General features: G+C 44.7%; 1 long non-coding RNA gene across 1 annotated transcript in view; it reads right to left on the bottom strand.

Moving 5' to 3' along the window:
- Positions 1-2,154: 2,154 nt before the first annotated feature.
- LOC138671989 (uncharacterized) overlaps positions 2,155-21,577 on the bottom strand; it is a 46,033-nt gene continuing 26,610 nt past the window's right edge. The window contains exons 3-4 of the long non-coding RNA XR_011319517.1: positions 18,773-18,949; positions 2,155-2,539 (exon numbers count right to left, since the gene is read on the bottom strand). This is a non-coding gene — a long non-coding RNA (uncharacterized lncRNA). The remainder of the gene's footprint in view (positions 2,540-18,772; positions 18,950-21,577) is intronic.

Raw genomic sequence — 21,577 nt, forward strand, 5'->3', positions numbered from 1 at the left:
GGTCACTTATGGGGCTCAGAGGGGAACTGTGACTGGGCACCCTCAGAGCCATAGTGCAGAAGCCGGGTACTGGGAGCCTGAGGCCTTAGTGGAGCTGTACGACACTTGGCAGAACCGGAGGACTAAGAAGTTTATGTGATTGGCCCACACCACACCTGAGACGCAGCAGCACTTGAGGAGCCTGGGGCATGATAGAGTCCCTGTAAAATGGCTCAAGCTGCCCGTCATGCAGGTACCTGTCTCAGGACTCTGCAGAAAGCTTCAGGCAGCAGGGACTTCATACACAGCAGGCGCTAGTTGGAAAGGCTCATGGAACTCTACTGGAAAAGGGAACCCTCAATTACCTCTGAGCCGGATGGGCCATACCATCATCCGTGCCTGGTACCCTGGACTGTGGCCTGCTAACTACAGTAAACCAGGTAAAGACTTACAACTTGTGTCCTCCACTTATTCGTCGGGATTCACCACCTTGCCACACATCTTAGGACCCCTGGGGACCCCACTTCACCTGTAGGAAGTGTAACACCCGTGCTGTCACAACATCCCCCAGGGGACCCCTTCAACGCAGCGTCGGTCCCACTACTGACGAAACACCACAGGTGGCGTCACAACCGACTCATAAACATTTTCCCCTTTAAAGATCGTTCTCCTTTAACGTTGAGCTCCCGGGCCATGGACCGGGTCGCAGCCACTGTGACATCCCCCCTGCAGACCGCACCTGGTACCGAGTACCCCACTGCCCTGGCTGGGCGACTCAATAGTGTCACAGCTCAAGAATAATACACGATATTACCCATATGTTTAATTATTGTATTGTTAACGTTGTTACTGTTTATGTTTGAAACTGTTAAACTGTAAAGCGCTGCGGAATATGTTGGCGCTATATAAATAAATATTATTTTTATTATTATGTGGGATTTTCTGCTTGTTTATTGGGGCACAGTGTTGACACTATGGTCTAGACTTATTGCTTTTGCACCTTTTTTGGTATTTTATTTACCTATTTTTATTTTGTGCTGTACTCTTCTTTTAATTTGGGCCTTTTTAAAGGATATTCTATATGTGTTTACCTGTTGTTGTTTTTCCATTGTTGGCAGGTTTGGGCTTTCCACGGTTTCAGTTGATTCATCAATTGTGACTTTTTAAAAAGTCACAAAAAATTTGCTCCCTTTCTTTCCTGGAGAGATATTATGTATGTCTGATTTTGTTCCACAAATTTTGCAACATTTTAAGAGAACATGAGACTTTTTTAGCTGAAAAGTCGCTCTATAGATAAAAAAACAAATATTTTTTTTTATTTTGGGCAAAATTCATGAACCGTACATGCCATTTTTGCCATTTGCAAAGACATCAATGAATATCACAAAACAGTGATTTAAAAAAACGTGCAAGTTATGATTTGGTCCTTATGTTTATAACAAGCACTTTGCTGGTGCTGTTCATGGAGGTACTTTGCCAGCTGTTCTGAGACATATTTACATCGTCCAAAAAAATCCATATTTCTAAAGCAAAATAATTTAAATGGATTGTTAAGCAAGAACATTTGACTAATTTTGAGTTTTTCTTTTCCATGATTTGTACACAGAATTTTCTTTCATGCTTTGCACTGACATGGTTATTATCATTCCCTTGGATTGCCAAGTAGCTTCACTTAAAATATAGCGCTACTTTAGCACCTCGGCCGTTGTGTAAACCTGTTGTTTCAGATGTATTTTCAGAATAAGCGTCAGTATATGAGGAATAGCACTATTTCTGGCAGTTACTGTATGTGACTTGAATCTTGCATGTTTCCCCAGTTTTCCCTCTAGCTATAATTTTCAGTTACCTCTGAGCTAGTAGACGTAAAACTTTCTGACTCTTCTGTCTCTATATCACCTGTTTAGGGTCAACAGCAACATGTGGGACATTATACAGCAGTATTGTGCAGTGTAGCTGTGAATCTAGCACTGAGGTGACATAAAACATTTACTAGAAAACAGTAGCACCCACTCCATGTATTTCTCTGCCTCTCTCTCACTTTGCTCTTCCTTGCCTTAGATTTCAAAAGGGAGCTGTAATCTGATCCTACAGTGCTCTCTCATGAATTATGAAATGACTTTAAGAAGCATGAGTGTTGAAAGAAGCATACATTACACATTTTCTTATATTAACTTGTACTATTCATTTATAAAAAAGTTTACTGAAGTGACATTGACCATTTAATAAAACTGGTAAATTGTTCATTATTTCTAGAAACTAATCAATGAGTGCTTTATCCCCGAAATATCAACGAAATTGAATTATGAAATGCAACAGCTGCCAGAGCATTACTAATTCCGCTAAGAGCAGAAATATAAACCACAGTCATTGACGGAATAGATATCATAAGATACTGGAAGGAGCTGGCCTTGACATTTCCTGCCAGACAAATATTTACTACCAGAGTATAAGAGACTTGGCCTATAATAAGCTTTCACTCGTCGAGATGGCAGCTCTGCTGAGATCAGTAGAATGGCTGCAGCTGCAAGTGGGATGTGAACATTTTAATTGTTAGATACACCTGTGAAGAAAGGTGAGAAAGAAATGTCAGTCAGCTCTATTCACTATCATTTTATAACGCAAAAAAAAAATCAAGTAACCTATTCTCACCACCGTATGTCCTAATATTGTATAGAATGATAAAGCTTATCCTTTAACGATGCTGACAGTTTTCTCCAGGGCTTGATTTTTGCAAGGCGAGCTGAAGTTTATATTGATTCTGTAATGTCTGCTTACATCTCCGCCTGGTTCCCCCTCCTCCCTCCATGCACTGACTCCAGTTTACTCGCCGTCCAGGCCACAGCAGTTTCTCCGCTTGCTCCCTCCTCCTTTCCTGTGCACGCGACACTGTTCTCAGCGACATGCATAGTGCGCATGTGCGCATACTCCCCTGTACTTATAGGGGCAGCACGCACACGTGTATAAAAGGCATTCTCCCCAATTGGGAGGTGCCTGAGCAACCACTATAGCATAGTAGCATAGTGTTAGGGTTGTGCCATTGTATGTTACCAGGTCCTCTGTCCTTAGTCTGTTTAACTTATTCCCATATCATATGTCCCATTAGTTCAGTATAGTTTATCCTTGTTCCTGTGACCACTTCGGTGTCGACCTTACCCTGAAACTGTTTTATGAGACCAGTGAGTCTTACCTGGCCATCCTGTCAGCATTGTTTGAACTCATCCTCTGTAGCTGTCCCGTCTGCTATCCAAAGACTGCACAGTCTGAATCTGTCCCTGTTGCTATCATGTCGGCATAGCCTGTACCTGTCCCATTGGCCGTCCAGTCTGCTATCTATAGACCGCACAGTCTGAACTTGTCCCTGTTGCTATCATGTCGGCATAGCCTGTACCTGTCCCATTGGCCGTCCAGTCTGCTATCTATAGACCGCACAGTCTGAACTTGTCCCTGTTGCTATCATGTCGGCATAGCCTGTACCTGTCCCGTTGGCCATCCAGTCTGCTATCCATAGACCGCACAGTCTGAACCTGTCCCTGTTGCCGTTCTTTTGGCATAGTCTGAACCTGTTCCTATGGCTGTCCCAACTGCTATCCAAAGACTGCACAGTCTAAACCTGAAGGGATGTCACAGCGTAGAGGGATCGTCTTTATTCTCATTTGCACATGGAAACACGAGAAGCAATGAAAAGAAAATGAAAGGCAGAAGATACAGATTAGATATTATCAAAAACTTTTTGACATTGAGGGTGATCAATGAGTGGAACAGGCTGCCACGAGAGGTGGTGAATTCTCCTTCAATGGAAATCTTCAAACAGAGTTGGGACAGACATCTGTCTGAGATGGTTTAATGAATCCTGCATTTAGCAGACCATTGGACATGATGACCCTAGAGGTCCCTTCCAGCTCTCACTTTTTTGTGATTCTATGATTTTATGAGGGCCCCGTCTGAGATTTAGCACTGGGTCCCACAGGCTTCAAGTTACCCCACTGGCTGTAATCATACTGACCCAAAGAATAAAGCTGACTTATCACTTAAACTGAACAGTGAATGGCGTAAAAAAAGTAATTCTTAAACTCTTGTTTATTTGTTCATTCTGCCTCAGAAAAATCAGTATATGGGCTAGTTTAGATGACCATATTATACAGACAAGTGCTGTCCAAGTAAAAATTGGACAGCACACTGACTAACTGACTAATGTAATTCAATAGGGCTTTTCAGAAGACAAATTTTTCACGTGGGCCGATAGTCTGTGTGAAATAATTGCAGCATGTATTTTTCTTTCCCATATCAGGCTTGCCCATTCAAGTGGATGAGCAAAAAAAAAGGCATCCCATATAGAACATCAGTATTGCATCGTATTTTTACTGATGTATTGCCATTGTTAACCCAACAAACTGTATTTCATCATGTACATTTTAAAATAATGATGTGTAAGTAGTATGGATCCCACACAGATGTCACTAAAAGCCCCAGACTGAGGTTTCTGGGACTCACAAGATGGATTGACCCTAAGGGCCCACTCTACACTCTATAGCTATATGCAAATACATGTTAGCCGTTATCCCAGTTATAGTGGAGCATCAACTGTATAACAGAGGCGGTTCCTGTACATCTGCTGTGTGCCACCATAACTGGGATGTATAAGGCTATGTGCACACGTTCAGGAAAGATAGCAGAATTTTCCTGAGCAAATCCGGACTACTTTAGCAGGAAATCCGCTCGCATTTTTTTGCGTTTTTCTACCGGCACCATTACATGGCAAGGTAAACCCTGCACCTGCCCCCAGCAAAGCACAAATCATCACGGGTTTTAAAGCTACTCAAACTGCAGTAGAACAGAACTCAAGGAGCATCCAGACTCCTATCGTGGGTACTGATGAACTTTACGTTGTACCTGGCACACGTTTGAGCTCCCGGCTAGTAGACTGTACTGTGCAGGTGCTACCTTGGAAAAATAAAAGCTGAATCCACAAGACAAAATGACTGATGAATGTTAAAGTTGCTAAAGTATAAACGTTTCAATTAACCTGGTAAGGTTTCGGCTTCAAAAAGTTAATTTCTTTAAAGACACTGAGGCCATGGACAGTGAATGGTCTACAAACTCTCTTGTAAATAGTTGGCACCTCTTTAGGTGCTTCCTACTGGTTTTACAAAGAACCTTTAAAGAAACTGTTTATAATGTTGCTTTAAATGTTGATTTGTTCTTGAAACCTGAAGAGCAAAACCATTTGGCATGGCTGAACACCGGGTCTGCATATATGACTTGTAGCCTGCCCAAGTCCTACGTTGGGGGTTTATGACTTGAATATTGATTGCACTTTTAAATGAACATTGAATTTGTTGCACTTAGTTTAATAAAGTGATAGTGTTTAATACAGTCAGAAAAGTTACACTGTCAAGGAAGTACATAGTGTTTTGTATGTGAGATAGGAAAAGTATGCAGATATTGTTGAAGAATTATAGAATGAGAGCTAGCAAATGAGAAGTAAAGCTGAAGTTTTTTTTTTGCATTTTGATTAAAGGAAGCCTTAAAGATAGTATACCAATGAAGGGTAGTTTCCATTCTATAGTATATCATAGACAAGTTTTATATTTGTGAAAGTTATTTATACCTTGTAGTAAAGTTATGTAACGTTTAAAGATTAATTACCTCCCATAAAGGGAAGACAAAGTTTTATATCCATTTTACCTGTTGAAATGCATTTCCCAAAATTTTGTAAGTCTTCTAATAACCTGTATTGTTGTTCTTCTTTTCCCAGTCCGGGAGTACTGGATTTAAAGGAGGGGAGTGTAACACCCCAGGGTCCTGGTTATTACAGTGGCATCGCTGGGGAGAGTGATGTCACGCTTGGAAGCAAGGGAACATCTCTTCTATCAGGTAACCACAAAGCACACATGTTCACACTCCAGGCCAGAAGGGGGAGCTCTAAACCCAGTTTAAGGGGAACTTCCCTATATATACATTCTGGTTTGTAGGGAAATCAGTCAGTGAGTAGGAAGAGAGAAAGAGAAAACCAGACAGCAGACTGGAGCAGTTTGAGGCTGAGAGGAGAGTTGGAAAAAGCCAGAGAGGAGCTTGTCACAGAACTTCAGCTATGGCAGAGCTGGAACGATAGGAGAATAGCTGAGCAGACGTGGAGGCCTGCAGCCTCTGGCAGGAGGAGCAAAGAAGAGAGACTTGTGAGGGGCCGTGCAGCCAGAGGTGCTGCAGCTCCTGGACAGGGAAACAGAGAAGGAAGAATGGCTTATAGTGAGCGTAAAGGAGAGTGAAGCACAGGAGAGTGACAACATGGGAGGACAACAGCGTATGGGCTATCTCCCTGTGGCGAGCAGATTCCCGGTAGCTGGAAGATCGAGGTTATGTCTAGGAGACACAGCAGAAACCGGCAGGACAGCTGGATTATTACACGTAACCTGTCCGCCCTAATACCCAGGAGACACAGTGACACATAGAGCCCAAGTTGTGATAGAGACCCTGTGAAAAGGCTCGAGTCACCTGTCATAAGGGTTTGTGTCCCACCTTTATAGAGGACAGAAAGAACTGTGAGAACATTACATAGTAACATAGTAACATAGTTAGTAAGGCCGAAAAAAGACATTTGTCCATCCAGTTCAGCCTATATTCCATCATAATAAATACCCAGATCTACGTCCTTCTACAGAACCTAATAATTGTATGACACAATATTGTTCTGCTCCAGGAAGACATCCAGGCCTCTCTTGAACCCCTCGACTGAGTTCGCCATCACCACCTCCTCAGGCAAGCAATTCCAGATTCTCACTGCCCTAACAGTAAAGAATCCTCTTCTATGTTGGTGGAAAAACCTTCTCTCCTCCAGACGCAAAGAATGTCCCCTTGTGCCCGTCACCTTCCTTGGTATAAACAGATTCTCAGCGAGATATTTGTATTGTCCCCTTATATACTTATACATGGTTATTAGATCGCCCCTCAGTCGTCTTTTTTCTAGACTAAATAATCCTAATTTCGCTAATCTATCTGGGTATTGTAGTTCTCCCATCCCCTTTATTAATTTTGTTGCCCTCCTTTGTACTCTCTCTAGTTCCATTATATCCTTCCTGAGCACCGGTGCCCAAAACTGGACACAGTACTCCATGTGCGGTCTAACTAGGGATTTGTACAGAGGCAGTATAATGCTCTCATCATGTGTATCCAGACCTCTTTTAATGCACCCCATGATCCTGTTTGCCTTGGCAGCTGCTGCCTGGCACTGGCTGCTCCAGGTAAGTTTATCATTAACTAGGATCCCCAAGTCCTTCTCCCTGTCAGATTTACCCAGTGGTTTCCCGTTCAGTGTGTAATGGTGATATTGATTCCCTCTTCCCATGTGTATAACCTTACATTTATCATTGTTAAACCTCATCTGCCACCTTTCAGCCCAAGTTTCCAACTTATCCAGATCCATCTGTAGCAGAATACTATCTTCTCTTGTATTAACTGCTTTACATAGTTTTGTATCATCTGCAAATATCGATATTTTACTGTGTAAACCTTCTACCAGATCATTAATGAATATGTTGAAGAGAACAGGTCCCAATACTGACCCCTGCGGTACCCCACTGGTCACAGCGACCCAGTTAGAGACTATACCATTTATAACCACCCTCTGCTTTCTATCACTAAGCCAGTTACTAACCCATTTACACACATTTTCCCCCAGACCAAGCATTCTCATTTTGTGTACCAACCTCTTGTGCGGCACGGTATCAAACGCTTTGGAAAAATCGAGATATACCACATCCAATGACTCACCGTGGTCCAGTCTATAGCTTACCTCTTCATAAAAACTGATTAGATTGGTTTGACAGGAGCGATTTCTCATAAACCCATGCTGATATGGAGTTAAACAGTTATTCTCATTGAGATAATCCAGAATAACATCCCTCAGAAACCCTTCAAATATTTTACCAACAATAGAGGTTAGACTTACTGGCCTATAATTTCCAGGTTCACTTTTAGAGCCCTTTTTGAATATTGGCACCACATTTGCTATGCGCCAGTCCTGCGGAACAGACCCTATCGCTATAGAGTCACTAAAAATAAGAAATAATGGTTTATCTATTACATTACTTAGTTCTCTTAGTACTCGTGGGTGTATGCCATCCGGACCCGGAGATTTATCTATTTTAATCTTATTTAGCCGGTTTCGCACCTCTTCTTGGGTTAGATTGGTGACCCTTAATATAGGGTTTTCATTGTTTCTTGGGATTTCACCTAGCATTTCATTTTCCACCGTGAATACCGTGGAGAAGAAGGTGTTTAATATGTTAGCTTTTTCCTCGTCATCTACAACCATTCTTTCCTCACTATTTTTTAAGGGGCCTACATTTTCAGTTTTTATTCTTTTACTATTGATATAGTTGAAGAACAGTTTGGGATTAGTTTTACTCTCCTTAGCAATGTGCTTCTCTGTTTCCTTTTTGGCAGCTTTAATTAGTTTTTTAGATAAAGTATTTTTCTCCCTATAGTTTTTTAGAGCTTCAATGGTGCCATCCTGCTTTAGTAGTGCAAATGCTTTCTTTTTACTGTTAATTGCCTGTCTTACTTCTTTGTTTAGCCACATTGGGTTTTTCCTATTTCTAGTCCTTTTATTCCCACAAGGTATAAACCGCTTACACTGCCTATTTAGGATGTTCTTAAACATTTCCCATTTATTATCTGTATTCTCATTTCTGAGGATATTGTCCCAGTCTACCAGATTAAGGGCATCTCTAAGCTGTTCAAACTTTGCCTTCCTAAAGTTCAGTGTTTTTGTGACTCCCTGACAAGTCCCCCTAGTGAAAGACAGGTGAAACTGCACAATATTGTGGTCGCTATTTCCTAAATGCCCAACCACCTGCAGATTTGTTATTCTGTCAGGTCTATTAGATAGTATTAGGTCTAAAAGTGCTGCTCCTCTGGTTGGATTCTGCACCAATTGTGAAAGATAATTTTTCTTGGTTATTAGCAGAAACCTGTTGCCTTTATGGGTTTCACAGGTTTCTGTTTCCCAGTTAATATCCGGGTAGTTAAAGTCCCCCATAACCAGGACCTCATTATGGGTTGCAGCTTCATCTATCTGCTTTAGAAGTAGACTTTCCATGCTTTCTGTTATATTTGGGGGTTTGTAACAGACCCCAATGAGAATTTTGTTACCATTTTTCCCTCCATGAATTTCAACCCATATGGACTCGACATCCTCATTCCCTTCGCTAATATCCTCCCTTAAAGTGGACTTTAGACAAGACTTTACATAGAGACAAACCCCTCCTCCTCTCCGATTTTTACGATCCTTTCTAAACAGACTGTAACCCTGTAAGTTAACTGCCCAGTCATAGCTTTCATCTAACCATGTCTCGGTTATTCCCACTATGTCAAAGTTACCTGTAGATATTTCTGCTTCTAGTTCTTCCATCTTGTTTGTCAGGCTTCTGGCGTTTGCGAGCATGCAGTTTAGAGGATTTTGTTTTGTTCCAATCTCCTCACTGTGGATTGTTTTAGAAATGTTCTTACCTCCCTTCTGAGTATGTTTTCCTGGGTCGTCTTTGTTCGAGTCTAATGTTTTTCTTCCCGTCCCCTCTTCTTCTAGTTTAACGCCCTCCTGATGAGTGTAGCGAGTCTTCTGGCGAATGTGTGTTTCCCAGGTTTGTTGAGGTGTAGTCCGTCTCTGGCGAGGAGTCCATCATACCAGTAATTCACACCGTGGTCCAGGAATCCAAATCCTTGTTGTCTGCACCATCGTCTTAGCCAGTTGTTTGCATCAAGGATCCTGTTCCATCTCCTGGTGCCATGCCCATCTACTGGAAGGATAGAAGAAAAAACTACCTGTGCATCCAGTTCCTTTACTTTCTTCCCCAACTCTTCAAAGTCCTTGCAGATTGTCGGTAGGTCCTTCCTTGCCGTGTCATTGGTGCCAACATGTATCAGAAGAAATGGGTGGACGTCCTTGGAGCTGAAGAGCTTTGGTATCCTATCGGTCACATCCTTGATCATCGCACCTGGAAGGCAGCATACTTCTCTTGCAGTTATGTCCGGTCTGCAGATGGCTGCTTCGGTGCCTCTCAGTAGTGAGTCTCCCACCACCACCACTCTTCGTTGCTTCTTGGCTGTACTTTTTGCTGTCACTTGTTGCTGTGTGCCCTTTTCTTTTTTGCTTGCTGGTATTGCTTCATTCTTAGGTGTGCCATCTTCATCCTCTACAAAGATTTGATATCGGTTCTTCAGTTGTGTGGTTGGTGATTTCTCCATGGTCTTCTTGCTTCTTTTGGTCACATGCTTCCACTCATCTGCTTTTGGAGGTTCTCTGACACTTTTTGCACCTTCTGTGACCAGTAGAGATGCTTCTGTTCTGTCTAGAAAGTCTTCATTCTCTTTGATGAGTTTCAAAGTTGCTATTCTTTCTTCCAGACCCCGCACCTTTTCTTCTAAAAGGGCCACTAGTCTACACTTCTGACAGGTGAAATTGGATTCTTCTTCTGGTCGATCTGTGAACATGTAGCACATGCTGCAGCTCACCATGTAGGTTGTCACATCTGCCATGTTGCTCCTAGATCCTGCTGACTTGCTGTGTGTTTTCCTTCTTGTGTAATCTACTCAGCCAAGCTCTCTTGCAATAATGTCCTACAGGCAAAAATTCGGTTTGGTGATGCTTTCGAAGCAGCTGGTCCCGGCTGTACCCAACGATCTTCTAGCTTAGGGAGACTTCGCTTCTCCCAGAAGGCACCTGCAATATGCAAATTAGCCTCCTGAAGCTTGAATCCCTGGTTTGGTGATGCTTTCGAAGCAGCTGGTCCCGGCTGTACCCAACGATCTTCTAGCTTAGGGAGACTTCGCTTCTCCCAGAAGGCACCTGGAATATGCAAATTAGCCTCCTGAAGCTTGAATCCCTGGTTTGGTGATGCTTTCGAAGCAGCTGGTCCCGGCTGTACCCAACGATCTTCTAGCTTAGGGAGACTTCGCTTCTCCCAGAAGGCACCTGGAATATGCAAATTAGCCTCCTGAAGCTTGAATCCCTGGTTTGGTGATGCTTTCGAAGCAGCTGGTCCCGGCTGTACCCAACGATCTTCTAGCTTAGGGAGACTTCGCTTCTCCCAGAAGGCACCTGGAATATGCAAATTAGCCTCCTGAAGCTTGAATCCCTGGTTTGGTGATGCTTTCGAAGCAGCTGGTCCCGGCTGTACCCAACGATCTTCTAGCTTAGGGAGACTTCGCTTCTCCCAGAAGGCACCTGGAATATGCAAATTAGCCTCCTGAAGCTTGAATCCCTGGTTTGGTGATGCTTTCGAAGCAGCTGGTCCCGGCTGTACCCAACGATCTTCTAGCTTAGGGAGACTTCGCTTCTCCCAGAAGGCACCTGCAATATGCAAATTAGCCTCCTGAAGCTTGAATCCCTGGTTTGGTGATGCTTTCGAAGCAGCTGGTCCCGGCTGTACCCAACGATCTTCTAGCTTAGGGAGACTTCGCTTCTCCCAGAAGGCACCTGGAATATGCAAATTAGCCTCCTGAAGCTTGAATCCCTGGTTTGGTGATGCTTTCGAAGCAGCTGGTCCCGGCTGTACCCAACGATCTTCTAGCTTAGGGAGACTTCGCTTCTCCCAGAAGGCACCTGGAATATGCAAATTAGCCTCCTGAAGCTTGAATCCCTGGTTTGGTGATGCTTTCGAAGCAGCTGGTCCCGGCTGTACCCAACGATCTTCTAGCTTAGGGAGACTTCGCTTCTCCCAGAAGGCACCTGGAATATGCAAATTAGCCTCCTGAAGCTTGAATCCCTGGTTTGGTGATGCTTTCGAAGCAGCTGGTCCCGGCTGTACCCAACGATCTTCTAGCTTAGGGAGACTTCGCTTCTCCCAGAAGGCACCTGGAATATGCAAATTAGCCTCCTGAAGCTTGAATCCCTGGTTTGGTGATGCTTTCGAAGCAGCTGGTCCCGGCTGTACCCAACGATCTTCTAGCTTAGGGAGACTTCGCTTCTCCCAGAAGGCACCTGCAATATGCAAATTAGCCTCCTGAAGCTTGAATCCCTGGTTTGGTGATGCTTTCGAAGCAGCTGGTCCCGGCTGTACCCAACGATCTTCTAGCTTAGGGAGACTTCGCTTCTCCCAGAAGGCACCTGGAATATGCAAATTAGCCTCCTGAAGCTTGAATCCCTGGTTTGGTGATGCTTTCGAAGCAGCTGGTCCCGGCTGTACCCAACGATCTTCTAGCTTAGGGAGACTTCGCTTCTCCCAGAAGGCACCTGGAATATGCAAATTAGCCTCCTGAAGCTTGAATCCCTGGTTTGGTGATGCTTTCGAAGCAGCTGGTCCCGGCTGTACCCAACGATCTTCTAGCTTAGGGAGACTTCGCTTCTCCCAGAAGGCACCTGGAATATGCAAATTAGCCTCCTGAAGCTTGAATCCCTGGTTTGGTGATGCTTTCGAAGCAGCTGGTCCCGGCTGTACCCAACGATCTTCTAGCTTAGGGAGACTTCGCTTCTCCCAGAAGGCACCTGGAATATGCAAATTAGCCTCCTGAAGCTTGAATCCCTGGTTTGGTGATGCTTTCGAAGCAGCTGGTCCCGGCTGTACCCAACGATCTTCTAGCTTAGGGAGACTTCGCTTCTCCCAGAAGGCACCTGGAATATGCAAATTAGCCTCCTGAAGCTTGAATCCCTGGTTTGGTGATGCTTTCGAAGCAGCTGGTCCCGGCTGTACCCAACGATCTTCTAGCTTAGGGAGACTTGGCTTCTCCCAGAAGGCACCTGGAATATGCAAATTAGCCTCCTGAAGCTTGAATCCCTGGTTTGGTGATGCTTTCGAAGCAGCTGGTCCCGGCTGTACCCAACGATCTTCTAGCTTAGGGAGACTTCGCTTCTCCCAGAAGGCACCTGGAATATGCAAATTAGCCTCCTGAAGCTTGAATCCCTGGTTTGGTGATGCTTTCGAAGCAGCTGGTCCCGGCTGTACCCAACGATCTTCTAGCTTAGGGAGACTTCGCTTCTCCCAGAAGGCACCTGGAATATGCAAATTAGCCTCCTGAAGCTTGAATCCCTGGTTTGGTGATGCTTTCGAAGCAGCTGGTCCCGGCTGTACCCAACGATCTTCTAGCTTAGGGAGACTTCGCTTCTCCCAGAAGGCACCTGCAATATGCAAATTAGCCTCCTGAAGCTTGAATCCCTGGTTTGGTGATGCTTTCGAAGCAGCTGGTCCCGGCTGTACCCAACGATCTTCTAGCTTAGGGAGACTTCGCTTCTCCCAGAAGGCACCTGGAATATGCAAATTAGCCTCCTGAAGCTTGAATCCCTGGTTTGGTGATGCTTACGAAGCAGCTGGTCCCGGCTGTACCCAACGATCTTCTAGCTTAGGGAGACTTCGCTTCTCCCAGAAGGCACCTGGAATATGCAAATTAGCCTCCTGAAGCTTGAATCCCTGGTTTGGTGATGCTTTCGAAGCAGCTGGTCCCGGCTGTACCCAACGATCTTCTAGCTTAGGGAGACTTCGCTTCTCCCAGAAGGCACCTGGAATATGCAAATTAGCCTCCTGAAGCTTGAATCCCTGGTTTGGTGATGCTTTCGAAGCAGCTGGTCCCGGCTGTACCCAACGATCTTCTAGCTTAGGGAGACTTCGCTTCTCCCAGAAGGCACCTGGAATATGCAAATTAGCCTCCTGAAGCTTGAATCCCTGGTTTGGTGATGCTTTCGAAGCAGCTGGTCCCGGCTGTACCCAACGATCTTCTAGCTTAGGGAGACTTCGCTTCTCCCAGAAGGCACCTGGAATATGCAAATTAGCCTCCTGAAGCTTGAATCCCTGGTTTGGTGATGCTTTCGAAGCAGCTGGTCCCGGCTGTACCCAACGATCTTCTAGCTTAGGGAGACTTCGCTTCTCCCAGAAGGCACCTGCAATATGCAAATTAGCCTCCTGAAGCTTGAATCCCTGGTTTGGTGATGCTTTCGAAGCAGCTGGTCCCGGCTGTACCCAACGATCTTCTAGCTTAGGGAGACTTCGCTTCTCCCAGAAGGCACCTGGAATATGCAAATTAGCCTCCTGAAGCTTGAATCCCTGGTTTGGTGATGCTTTCGAAGCAGCTGGTCCCGGCTGTACCCAACGATCTTCTAGCTTAGGGAGACTTCGCTTCTCCCAGAAGGCACCTGGAATATGCAAATTAGCCTCCTGAAGCTTGAATCCCTGGTTTGGTGATGCTTTCGAAGCAGCTGGTCCCGGCTGTACCCAACGATCTTCTAGCTTAGGGAGACTTCGCTTCTCCCAGAAGGCACCTGGAATATGCAAATTAGCCTCCTGAAGCTTGAATCCCTGGTTTGGTGATGCTTTCGAAGCAGCTGGTCCCGGCTGTACCCAACGATCTTCTAGCTTAGGGAGACTTCGCTTCTCCCAGAAGGCACCTGGAATATGCAAATTAGCCTCCTGAAGCTTGAATCCCTGGTTTGGTGATGCTTTCGAAGCAGCTGGTCCCGGCTGTACCCAACGATCTTCTAGCTTAGGGAGACTTCGCTTCTCCCAGAAGGCACCTGGAATATGCAAATTAGCCTCCTGAAGCTTGAATCCCTGGTTTATTGATTGTAGCCACAGGCAGCACGGAACTACATCAAAGTGCTGGTAGGCAGGCTTCTAACTCCACCTCGTAAAGGGAACTCTGAACTTGCTTACAAGCCGGCCGGACCCTGCCTGTGCCTGTGATCTGGTGCCCTGGACTGTGGATACCTGAAGTCTCCAGTAAACCAGGTAAAGAGACTGCAAACTTGTGTCCTCCATTTCTTTATACACTACCCACCATCACCAGCTACACATCGGGAGCCCTGGGGACCTACTACACCAGCGGGAAGTTATACCATCTTAGCTGCCATAACATCACCCCAGAAGACCCCTTTAAGCAGCGTCGGTCCCCTCTGACCAAACACCACAGGTGGCGTCACAAACCCAAACTTTATTAAACCCTTAAAAGACCTTTCCCTTTATTTGGGCACCCAGGGCCATGGACCGGGTCGCAGCTACCGTGACATCCCTTTTAAGTACCGGACTCGGTACCGAGTACCCCACTGCCCTAGCGGGCGACTCATATACAGTGTGTGTGTGTGGTGCGTACGGCATATACCGTGTGTGTGTGTGTGGTGCATACGGCGTAACAGTGTGTGTGTGTGGTGCGTACGGCATATACAGTGTGTGTTTGTGCGTGTTGTGCGTACGACGTATACAGTGTGTATGTGTGTATGTGTGGTGCAACGGTGTTCCGCTGGTGGTACCGCACAAGAGGCTGGTACCACCAGCTCTTTCATATTGAGACACCCATCACTTGGGTGTCCGAATATGGTGGTCAGTGAACTTCAGCCGCTTGGAATTCTGGGATTCAGACATATCTGAACGGAACAGGACATTATAAGGTAAGTATATTATATTAAGATGAAATGAATTTGTGAATTAAGTCATATAATGTGCTATAACTGTTTTGCTCCCACAGGTGTTTTCATGCTGTGCATCAATTCCATGTGGAGACCACATGGATAACGCAATGAAGAGGCCTTCACGAGGGAAAGTCCTACTGCTTGCATAGCCTAAACGTGCTATCATGCCTGCTGCGTCTCCAGTTTTTGTCTCCCACCAGTCACATCTTGGATGTGGATGCTTGGCAATTGCAAGGGGATTGCCAGCAGCTAATCTTAATTATTTGCATGCCCAACTACAATTTCAATGTTTAAGGTCTTTACAGTTTACATTGCAGTACTTCGGCAGGTGTCGTGGATAGAGAGGGCTCAGGAGTTGCCGATGGGTTACCGTGGCATTCGGTGGCCTGCTAAAAGCCCCATCATCACCATCCTGGTGTTACAGGCTGGGCTTCATATAAGACTTTTATTTTTAGTACACAGTATTATTTACTATATGCTAGTAAATGCTAGTGAAAATCTCTATATAATATAGATTATTATAGTCTAAATATAATATAGTAACCCATCGGCAACTCCTTAGACCCCTTAATCAACCAGCATATTCTCTATGGTGTAATTGCTAAGGGTTAGTTTATAGTCTTAATTGAGCTCAGTTAAAATGGTACCTCTATTCTACAAGACTGAAGCATATGTATGTTTTTTTATTTGACAACATGAAAAATATATGTTGGTATCGTGCTAGCCAGTAGATAGAAAAATATTAAAAATTGAGAGTCCTCAGTGGTTGATACCTTTTAATGGTTGACCGAAAATATAGTAGCAAATAGCAAGCTTTCGAGACTACTCAGGTCTCTTTCGTCATTCACCAGTACCGCAATAGTCTTGTTAAAGAAGTCCTCCATTGAACGTTTTTCTGGTGTAAACAACATGTCCATAGGTGTATGAAGCATTCCTGCAGTGTGTTAATGTACTCCAGTGCTATTCTTCTTCTCTTCTGAGTGACGGTAACACTCTTCCGATTCGCCGGATAACACTGCTTTCTGTGTGATCCAGATGTGACTTTTACAATGTGAGTCTATGGAGCGTCTAAACAAGGCTTCATAGGATTACATTGTAAAAGGGAGTATAGAGTCACTCTGATCAGCGCTAGATACCAGAGAAGATGGATTTATTAACAGAATCTCACTACACTTCATACACATACATATATGTTTAAGCAAATACCGTAATAAGTTCATGGTAGAGCTTCTTTAAGAGAGACTGGTGGCAGAAGTCTAGCTCTGGCACTGGAGAGACTCGTGTAAGATGTTGAAATAAATAAACAAAAAACTTGAAACTCTTTAACTTTTTTAAGTAAAATTACAATACAAGCAAACTACATATAGTACATTGCAAAATTCATTACCCAAGGTATTTACATCATTTAAATAATTAGTTGAAATTACTGTATTGCACCAATGTATGGGGAAGAACCAAGCTTAAAAGGAACCTGTCACCTGAATTTGGCGGGACCAGTTTTGGGTCATATGGGCGGAGTTTTCAGGTGTTTGATTCACCCTTTCCTTACCCGCTGGCTGCATGCTGGCTGCAATATTGGATTGAAGTTCATTCTCTGTCCTCCGTAGTACACACCTGCGCAAGGTAAGATTGCCTTGCGCAGGCATGTACTAAGGGGGACACAGCATGAACTTCAACCCAATATTGCGGCCAGCATGCAGCCAGCGGGTAAGGAAAGGGTGAATCAAACACCTGAAAACTCCGCCCATATGACCCAAAACTGGTCCCGCCAAATTCAGGTGACAGGTTCCCTTTAATGAATTCATAAATTCCAAAAAGTATGGCCAGATTCAAACATCCGTGTGTCTCGGCCTGAGTAACGACCAGATTGCATGGTCTGGCTTCCGACCCAAACTTGATAGCCTAATATATGCTTATGAAGTTTTTGAGTTCTGGCCGAGAGATTTGCAGTTGGTCCATGGATCTCGAACTGTGGCCTACGGATGTGTGGATGCAGCCTAAGAATTCCTATTCAGAAGTCCAGGTCTTTTTGTTCTTTGCGCTGCTCCTAGTATATAGAGGCACGCAGGGCGCTAGGAGTATAGCATGCTAAATACATATCAGTAAAGGAAACTTATTAGAATAGACATCAGCATGTTACTATCTGTGATATCATATTACGGCAATATGCATGCTTACTCATTTTTTCTCTACCTAATGTACATAATGCTTAATAGCTCTGTATTCATGTAAATCATAACATAATTGTTCAGTTTTCCATTGCTGTGCATATATAATAAAATTACCCAGCAGTCAAGTCTGAACCTATTTATTCCTGCAATCCTTGAATCCAGCTGTAAAATACATGGTAAATTATTAATGAAGGATTGGGAAATGGGTTATTAGCATGATAAGCAAGCACTTTTTTGTTAGGGAATTTACGCTTACTGATCTTGTCATGTAGAAAAAAAAGATTTAAAGAAATATTTTTTTCACTAATTAAAACTACTAGATATAAGCAAATCTTTTGAAATTCAAATTCCACAGGCTCATCAAATTTTCCTTAGAAAATTATATGTGATGCAGCAGTAAGGCTCGCTAAAAATAGTGAAAGATAACCTGTGTTTCAGATTCGGTGGGTGAAATAAGAGGATGAAGAATAAATTACTTACTTCAACTTTAAAGGGCATCTGTCATGTTTTTGCTATATAATCTGAGGACAGCATGAAGTAGGTGCTGAGACACTGAATACAGCAATGTGTCACTTACGAGGCTGTGTGCTTTTGCTTCACTACAGCAGGACATAAAGTGTTTTTTTATCACTGCCTGACTAGTTACCCATGTGCCTCCTAGTCCAACCACACCCCCAGCACTGATTAGCAGCTTACTGTCATAGAAACTTTTGGTGTGGGCGAGTTTAGCTTTCTGAGCTCTGCTACTTGTACAGCAGAGGAAACTCTGATTATATCACAACTGCCGCACCCAGTAAAGTAAGTGATACATCACTAGCACTAGAATCAGGGTCTCTTTTCCCACATCATTCTTCTAACAGATGAGGCAGTATATACTTGGTATATAATTTTTTCGGGAAAAAAATAACTTTTGTTTGTAAATATTGTCAAATTTGTTGCCCACTGTCACTGCACAAAAAGAGTATGGCCCATGAAGAAACAACAGCTTTTAATGAACTATCCAAAAATGTTCCTTGTTATGGGAACGGCAACAGGTTTGTTGTTTAGAAAGTGAAGCAGCAATGGCATCCCTTTCTGTTTCAGGTTTCAAACATTTACCCTGTTCAGACTTGGGTTCCCTAGCAGTGCAGAATAGATTTAGAGCATGATGGGAAGGTGAGAGATACATGGCTGTGCATTGGCAGCGGCAGCAGAGGCTGCGTACACTTAGCTTGGAAATTTAGACCGTACTCACATGTAGCGTAAATGCTGTGTATTTCTGCTGCTTTTTTTTCCACAGAAATTCTGCATTAATTATATCCAAGCAAAATTGATATGATTTCATGAAAACTCTGCCCTTGGTGCTTTTAAAGACACTTTTGTACTGTGCGGTTTTGGTGCTTTATTTCCTCTGTAGGCTTCTATGTGGAGCCTGAAAAAAAATGGTAGGAAAAAAAACACACTGTTGAATTTTTAAGCTCCAAATCAAAGCTTTTCTGTAGTATTAAAGAAGGGTTAAAGACTCGGATTCACACCTGCACCAAAAACACATCAAATATGAGGGAAAAGGCTTAAAAATGCAGCAAAAATGCAATGACCAGAGACGATTGTTCTTGCGTATATTGGTGTGGACACCTGCAGAAAACAAAAAGCACAGTATTCATGCAACGTGTGGCACCAAAAAGCCAGATGTCATGCAGTAAAGCTACTTAAAGATGATAAAAGTTCTGGCTGCTACGACTGAATGAAGGAGCTAAATCCATAGGTCCCAACCAGAGATGAGTATGATGCACAGATGTCGTCACACCGGCTCTAGCTAATTAAAGCCACACTGGAGACGCCGGATGGTAAGAGATTCGTGGCTTCCCGTCCAGCCAACAACTACGATGACTTGGATGCTGCATTGGAGTCCTGTGAATTGATCCGCTCATCTCTAGTCCCAGATGTCCCGGATAGGGCAGGACATTTCCAGATTTGGGTCTGCGCTCTTCAGTTTTGGTGCCTGCTGAATGTCTCTCACTACCACAGACCCCCTCTGACATGTCCTTCTGCTATGGATTGCTGTGGATTGGGGTGTGGCCACGAGTATGGCCAAAATTTGCCGCTGTGTGCTATATTTCGTACCTTTTTTCTGTTCAACAAAGGTTGACAGGTATGGCGTCATATAGAAAGCAATGAATATGCAGAAGATATCCAGGTGTGTCAGACCAAAACTAGCAGTCCCAGCAGCAAAAGTAACTAACTACAGATAGGACGTGATGGACAGACCGGAGATGCCCAACTGTATAAGGGCATTGGCAAGGGGGCAGCAGAATAGCATGGAACATGATGGACAAGCAGGCAGCTCCCACTGCATATGGTCATGTGATTTGCATTCTCCTGGTCACATTATGACTAGAAGGGTCTGGCCTCACTCAATGTACTTATATTGAGTGAGCCAGCATATATCTGGGGGGCACATGGCTGCATATATATAAATCACATACTTGAGGTCACTCACCTACCTGCACCCGGCACCGGAGAATCTGGACAGCGAATGTAGACTTGAACCTCCAGCATGGAAACCCCTTTAAAGGCTTTTTTTTTTTAAATAAAGGCATTGTTCAAAACATACAGTTGCTTTACTTTCTGCAAAGTTATTAATCAATGTGGGAAGCCCCACTCATTGCGAGCCTAATGTGTAAATTTATCAAACTCGACCATACATCTCTATACCCAGGCTTGGACTGGCCCACTGGGGAACTGGAGGATCCTCCGGTGGGCCCTAGCACTGACACCTGCTGGCAGGGCCTCCCCCCGCTCCAGGGCCCCCGCTCGCCCGCCCGCCTTGAATACTCACCCTGCTCCAGCGATGGTCTCGGCGTCTGCACTGCAGCGCGTCCTGAACGAGCGGTCACGTGACACCGCTCATTAAGATCATGAATATGCGCATATTCATGATCTTAATGAACGGTGTCACATGACCGCTCAAGCAGGAAGAAGGTGCTGCGCCGGCGCCGCCGCCTGGAGTCGGGACAGAGCGCGAGGGATGTCGGCACGGCCGTGCAGTGGGACAGGTGAGTATGAGGGATGGGGGGACGGGGGGATGAAGGAGGACATAAGCCGGCGCGCCGAGCAGGAGCAGGAGCGGGTGCGGAGAGATAAGCCTGCATACAGGGGGGAATATAAGCCATGCAGGGGGGAATATAAGCCATGCATACAGATACAGGGGGGAATATGAGCCATGCAGGGGGGAATATAAGCCATGCATACAGGGGGGAATATAAGCCATGCAGGGGGGAATATAAGCCATGCATACAGGGGGGAATATAAGCCATGCATACAGGGGGAATATGGGCCATGCATACAGGGGGGAATATGAGCCATGCATACAGGGGCGTACTATGAGCCATGCATACAGGGGGGAATATAAGCCATGCATACAGAGGGGAATATAAGCCATGCATACAGGGGCGGAATATGAGCCATTCATACAGGGGGGGGATATGAGCCATGCATAGGGGGTGGAATATGAGCCATGCATATGTGGCACCCCTAGGGGTATTTGCCACAAAAATAGTTACTGACAGTAAGTACAAATACTAAAATAGCAAGACTGCACTACCACCTCCGGCCAGAAGGGGGAGCTCCAGAGACTCCCCTTGATCCATTCTGGTCTGAGAGAAGAAATGGCAGTTGGGCCAAGGAGCTGAAAGTGAGAGGTCATACAGTTGAATCTCTAACAGCCCTGTGACGGTTTCCAGGCCTAAATCACCGGCCTGAGGAGAAGAGGGACAGAGAAAAATGACATTGTGAGAACCGGGTAGCATTAATCACTACCCAGAACAGGCGCAAAGACGGATACCGGATCCGTGGCTGTATTCATTATATATAATACAGCAACCGGAAAAACGTGAGGTGATATCAGCTTCACTAGGGTCGGATGCAGCAACAGACACAGAGTTCAGCGGTACTCCCAGAGGGGGTAAACCGATAAAAGGACTCGGGTTGCCCGTCGAACCAGGACCCGGAGGGGACAGATTGGGCCGGCAGCCAGTTCACATACAGCAGCAGGGCCACA

The sequence above is a fragment of the Ranitomeya imitator genome, chromosome 3 (genome assembly GCF_032444005.1).
Source record: "Ranitomeya imitator isolate aRanImi1 chromosome 3, aRanImi1.pri, whole genome shotgun sequence".
In the NCBI taxonomy this organism is placed as follows: Eukaryota; Metazoa; Chordata; class Amphibia; order Anura; family Dendrobatidae; genus Ranitomeya; species Ranitomeya imitator.